The sequence below is a fragment of the Zophobas morio genome, unplaced genomic scaffold, assembly GCF_036711695.1.
Source record: "Zophobas morio isolate AGI-343-1 ecotype UQ-CSIRO unplaced genomic scaffold, CSIRO_AGI_Zmor_V1 ptg000021l, whole genome shotgun sequence".
In the NCBI taxonomy this organism is placed as follows: Eukaryota; Metazoa; Arthropoda; class Insecta; order Coleoptera; family Tenebrionidae; genus Zophobas; species Zophobas morio.
The window spans coordinates 4,843,436-4,850,400 of NW_026972126.1; positions in this window are offsets into that span (position 1 = coordinate 4,843,436).

Sequence of the window (6,965 nt, forward strand, 5' to 3'; positions counted from 1 at the left end):
TCAAGCCTCATATATTAGCAATTCTTAGTTTAAAATACAACTTTCAAAATTTATCAGTTTTTTATTACGAGAACTAAAATTATGGCGTTAGTCGCTCAGTACAAAATACAGAGTTCAGAATAAAGGATTGCGCCGTCCATCGCTATTAAACTATGATCTTAGTCATTCATGAAGGACCGCGGCCAGCATTTATAAATAAATCATGACGTTCGGATTGTACAAAGTACGGCGTTCATCGTTTGTAAGTCACATCTTCCAAATTTATAAAGAACTAAATTTAGACTTTTATCTAACGGTCGGAATGTCAAAACGGAATGTGTAATTAAAAAATCATTAATTCATAAACATCTTTATATTTGCTTAAGGTACTTTATCCTCGCAACCCGCCTAAGAGACAGCTCTTAGGGTCGAAAACGTAGATAAGATAAAAAAATTTGGAGGTTATGTTATTAGAATTCTCGTTTGGTATTGCCAAAACGGTGTTGCAATTTTGCATTGGAATTGCGGAAAGCAATACATAACTTAAGCTGCATAACTCCGATTATTTACTCTCGAGATAAATACACGTTTTGAATTTAAAGAAGCAATTATTTCCATTAAGCGTGATTCGCAGGGTGCCCAGATTTGGCGATTTATCGCCATTTTGGCGACTTGGCGCCCAAGATTAGCGCTGTTTTTTAATGTCGGCGCCAGTTGGCGATTTTGGCGAATTTTGGGGACTCTATTATTTTTCCATTTTTGTGTACAGTTAAGTAATGAAAAAAATCGAAAAAGTCAACAATCAACTATCACTCTCACTCTCATCCCCTCACAGTCGCTCGTCAGTCATTAGTCATCACTCGTCAGTTCATCACACTGAAAGGGTCAATGCATTTTTTAATTAAAATAAATATTAAAAAAAGGATAAGTGCTTTCATTAGATTTCAACAATATATTTTGTTGGCAAAGTCCCTATTATAGCCTCTAGAAAACACATAGTATCGTCACCGTGGAGCAAACCTGGCGGAAACTTAACAAAAACAAAAGTTATTAACACCATTTGACAGATCGCGAAATTTAAAATGGTTTTATGTTGGATTTAAAGTTTGTAGTTTATGTACAAAATATGGATTTTTAATATGAATAAAATATAAAATTTAATCAATAAAATCTTATTTAATAATTATTAGTTATATTAATTGACAATTAATTGACTTTAAACAAAAAGACCACGCCAAGACCACGTGACAACAACGGTTTACGCGCTGTCAACTCTCTGCTGACACAATTTGGTTCTAAACCAGGGAAATTTTTTGCGTTACCAACTCCGTTTGCTCCACTCGTACAACAATGGATAACGGTACTATGTATTTCTCTATATCTCTGGTATTTCTAGGGGCTATAGTCCCTATATTTAATATATGGTTTTGGGTTGGCGATTTTGGCGGCTTTCGAGTCCCTCTATTGGCGATTGCTGTGACAACTGATCTGGGCACCCTGGTGATTCGTCATCAACAAAATTTTAATGGTTACCTACACAAACTAAATTTTCCTCAATATACCAATTTGTGGAATGGATACGTAAATTTGTAAAGCCTTTGTGTTTGGAAATACCTTTTTTGTTATAAACCCTCAAGTTGAAATTTACGATAAGATGTTAACAGCAAAGGCAAAATTTAATATTCATCCCTAAAAACAAGCGCGATATTTTGCTATGTAATAATTTACGCTTCAAAAAAGCAACCGTATCATTACGTGCTTGTCCCCGAAACGCCTCTAAGAGAAGTCTCTTAGGCCCGAAAGCAGAAATAAAGTCAAAAATTTGGAGGTTATGTTATTAAAATTTTCTTTTGGTATTGCCAAAACGGTGTTGCAATTTGACATTCGTGTTGCGACAAACAATGGAAAACTTAAGTTGCATATTTCTGTTTATTAAGTTTCGAATTAAACACATGAGAATTTAGAGAAACATTTATTTCAATATATAGCGTGCTTTGCCCCGACCAAAATTTTCATCGTGGAGCAAAATGAATATTTCTCATTTAACCAATTTGTAGAATACATACGTAAATTTTAACACCTGGTGCCGTAATTTTGTAATATATTTTTTGGAATAAACTGTGAATTGAAATTTACATTAAGGTATCAACTTCAAATTTGTAATTTAGCATTTACCATTAACCCAAATTGTCCGTGGTATTGTACAGATCTTCCTTACCCGATGTATAACAATTCAGTCAATCGCAGAATTTTAAAATTTTATTTTTTGGTTTTTATATCCTGATAAATAAAAAAAAACATAAATGATCTGTTAATGTACAGATAAAAAAAATAGTAAGAGCAGATTTCATGCAAATTTTGTTAAAAGAAAATTTTCTGATAACGTCATCAACATTGTCTCAAAGACACGTGCATCTGTTTGGGTATGCGCGGTTCAAAAATAACCGAAACGGTACAGCATTTTCAAATTTTCGATAAAATGGGGAAATCCATTTTTGGTTTGCTCATTCAAATAAACTGATTAATTTTATAGTCTTTTCAACCAGCATATATAAGCAATTCTTAATTGAAACTACAACTCTCAAAATTTACAAATTTTTTATTACCAGAACTAAAATTATTATTACAAAAGACAGAGTTCAATTCGCTGTTAAACTACGACCTTCGTCATTCGTGAAGGATGGCAGTCATCATTTATGTTATAAACACTAGGCGGAAAAGTATCTTACGGATGCAATTCCCCAGTTGAAGCAAGGTGTGTTTTACGGCGAGTAGCGGGGACGCTTTGATCTGGTCCACAAGGTCGTAGCCAGTGCGTCGCTAGGAGTGTTTACAGCTTGTTAAAAAACTACTTCTATATTACTATCAGTGTTGGGCAGTATCTAGATACTTGTATCTAAATAAAGTATCTAGATACATTTTTGGGTATCTAGTATCTGTATCTAGATACAATCGAATTTAAGCACTAAATATCTGTATCTAGATACAAAATTAGTGGCGCAGATACAGATACATTTTTTTATTTCACTTTTTTTTTCAGTAATTATTAGTTGAGTTATACTACTAGTAGTAATTTTTGATACTTCATGTTGGTGATTTTGGTCACATAAACAAAAATAGAGGTAAGAGGTACACTAATAGTGTTCTGTCACGGAAATTTTCATATTTTAAATACCATCATTTCCTACATGGTAGCCTTCAGTACTTATACATCTTTAAATATAATCCTGAGGGGTAATAAATCTAAGCCATCGTAAGAAGATATTTTAAAAACCATAAACCGCAATTCACTATTCACTGCGTTTTACCCTTGTCGGGGCAATGTACTTTATCTGTGTACCAGTGGCGGCTGGTGGGTCAAAATTTCGGGTCGGCCAAATATTTTGAGTCTACACCTTGGTGTTATATATTTTCGTAATGTATGGCTGCTACTCATTAACCACTGACATTTTACGTGCCAGGATGTACAAAACATCTCAAATGTTTCGACCTGTTAAAATAATTTTTTATAGGAAATTGACTATGTCAGTTTGATTCCAAATACTATTAATCCTTAATTCTACTTGTTCTGCTTTATCATTAATTGAGAACCACCGAAAACATTATTTTTACTGAGTTCCGCGTCGACCGGCGGCTATACGGCTTGCCGACCCCGGACATCCACAATTAAATAATAATAATTAAATAATGACATGCAGTTAAAAAATATAAAAAAAGTAATAATAAAAGTACCAACTGTTAACTATCTTCATTTACATTTATTTATTTTTAATGTATATGACAAATTGTCAAATAAATTAATTGAATAATTGAAAAATTAAAATGATTTAAAACTTTAAATTCGTTTCTGAAATATCTGAAAACGCTTAGATGCTAAAAATACAGAAAAAGCGCATTTATGGTGTAGCTAAGTTATGTACGAAAAATAAAATTTTAGATAATTTAATGTAATTTTTTTCGTTTATTATTCATAGACAGAAAAATGTATTAAATCGACAATTATTATTTAAAAAAAAATAGTATGCACTGAAGAACATCGAAGCCGTTATTGTTTTGTAATTTGGTTAGCTATCTTAAATATTAAGCGTTTTAAAAACTAAATTCGCGTTGCTGGGTACGGCGAAGGAGGATTTCGCCGGACCTGGCACAACATACGTTCCGCCAGGTCTTTGTCTACTACAGTGTACTAGACAAAGAGAACGATGAAACCGTAAGCTGCTACGAAGTCGAAACATCGAGCATAATGCATTCCTGGGTACGGCTTGCCGAAATCTCGCCGGCAAAGCGTGTTTATCAGCATTTAAAATTAGCAACAAATGCTTTATTTTGTACCTACAACATAATAAAATATATTTTTAATATATATGATCTATCCTAACGTACATTCAAACTTTATTTCTTTTTTTATTTTCTAATTTCAACGCTTACTAAGTATTTTAAAATGACTGGTACGGCGTGGCCGACCCTGCCGCCCCTGACCAGCCGCCCCTGCTGTGTACCTGAGCAACCCGGGTCCGGTAGGCCCGCTGTTTGTATTTGTGTTATTAAAAATAAGAGTAATTTTAATAGTGAAAATATGTGTTTAAGGTATGTTATTATTTTTAGAAAATAATAATTGCGTGTTACATAATGATTAATGTTTTCAATTAGCACAAATTAGTTTGTAATCGACTAATCGAATGTTCAATACATACATTTCTCTCGCATAAATTGCATATTTGTTACTGTTTTATATCTTTATTTTTCGGACAAATGTAGCACCTTTTCCTGTTGCCACATGTGTCATTTCTTCACTTTTTCATTGTTGGACCTAACGCGAGGCGGGCTTGGCAGGTTCGTTTTGCCCTAGAATGTGCCGATTATGTTTAAATGTAATTAATTATCTTGGGCAATAAAATTAATATTTTTACAACCTTCCGTAGAATAATTTATCGTGATTCGTGATATATTCTCAGAAATCGTGAAACGAGATTAAAATAAAATGAGTTTCAACAAAAATCTGAAAATTTAAAGTTGCACTCTGGCGATTTCTGCCTGCCAGGCAGCCTTTGATCCTATAAGGGATTTAAATACCTTTCTAAGAAATTGTACTTATTTTGCCTTAAACGGAACCAGCAATGCTTCATAAAATGTATATACCTGCGGCACCGGGATAGACGAATACCGGACATGGTCATAAAAACATCGTAAGCCGATATTGAAGAATAATAATTTATGACAGGTTGCCGCCAACAGACCTTCAGCACAGAATAATCATTTCCGGTATTCTTTTGAAATAATAATTTTAATGCTGGAGATAATTATTAGATATACTCAAACACAATTTGGACAGTGTGGGAATAAAAACAAAAAAACATATTCTTTTTAAGCGTACGTAATAAATATTGGACAATTTGCGACACATCAATCAATGAGAGTTTAAAAATAAATTTCACATGTTCTAAACATTATAAAGGCACTTCTACTGCTATGGAAGTGGACGTTGTTTTAGAAGGGTTTAGGAAATTATGTATGTATGGTCTAATTTATGGCAAAATAATATCCGACGGAAACAGTAGTGTCTACAATAAATTACTGTCATCAGTGTCATTAATTAATATATATCATCTGCATGGTTCATAATTTCATATTCAAAAGATTGAATGTAAGAATCATATTATTCGCAATTACGTATCCGAGGAAGCGGTACAAAATTTGGCGAATAGCGAAGCGATGGCCTATTTGCAGGAAAAAAGAAAAGATTTTTCAGTCTTGCATAACTATGCAACTGTAAAATGTTTATTTTTTAAATTTAATACCACAATCCCTTCTTCTGCACCTGTGGAACGGGTGTTTAGTACTGGAAACCAAATTCTGACACCACGAAGAAATAATTTAGGTGATAATACTTTTGAAATGTTGTTAATTTTAAAAAATTCATTAAACAATACATAAAAAAATACATAAAAAGTTTTCAGTTATTTTATTCGCCAAAGTTTCAAAAAGTATCTGTTTTCTTGTATCTTGTATCTAGATACATTTCGAAAAAGTCGAAAACAATCTGTATCTAGATACTTTTATCTTCCATATATCTGTATCTGTATCTAGATACTTTTAAAAGTATCTGTCCCCAACACTGATTACTATATTACTTCAAATAAAAATACTCGATGCAATTTTTAATTTTTCAAACACAGGACCACACATTTGTGGTCTCCAAAATGTTATATTATGTTGATGTAGTCCAAAAGAAAAATATATTTGTAATCAAACTATCGCCGCGACAGCACTGGATCGAGCGTATGAAACACAACTCCGCGCGTTGGTTATAAATCAGAATGTATAAAGTACGGCGTTCATCGTTTGTAAGTCACAGCGTCCAAAATTTATACTAACTTATATTAGCAGCTATATTCAGAGTTTTCAAAATCTGTCTAACAGTCAGAATGTAAAAACGGAATGTGTGATTAAATAATCATTTATTCGTAAACGTCTATAAATTTGCTTAAGGTGCTTTATTTCCGCGATCCTCATACGATAAGAGACGGCTATTTGGATCGAAAACGTAAATTGGGCCAAAAATTTTGAAGTTATGTTATTAGCATTTCTGTTTGTATTGCCAAAAGGGTGTTGCAATTTTGCATTCATGAAGCGAACAGCTATGCTAAACTTAAGTTGCATATTTATCTTTACGTTTATTTACTCTCGAGTTAAATACACGTTTTGAAATTAAAGAAGCATTTTTTTTCATAGGACGCGTTCCGTCATTACCAAAATTTTAATAGTTAACTCAACAAACTGCATTTTTCTGAATATACCAATTTCTAGAATAGATACGTAAATTTATGAAGCCGCTTTCGTTGTTTTGTAACAATTTTTTTGTAATGATTCATAAAAATAGAATTTTCAGTAAGAACTTGACTTTCAAAAGTTCCAAATCAAAATTTAATATTCATCCCTAAAAGGAAGCGGAATATCTTGTTAAGTAATAATTATTTAGGCATCAA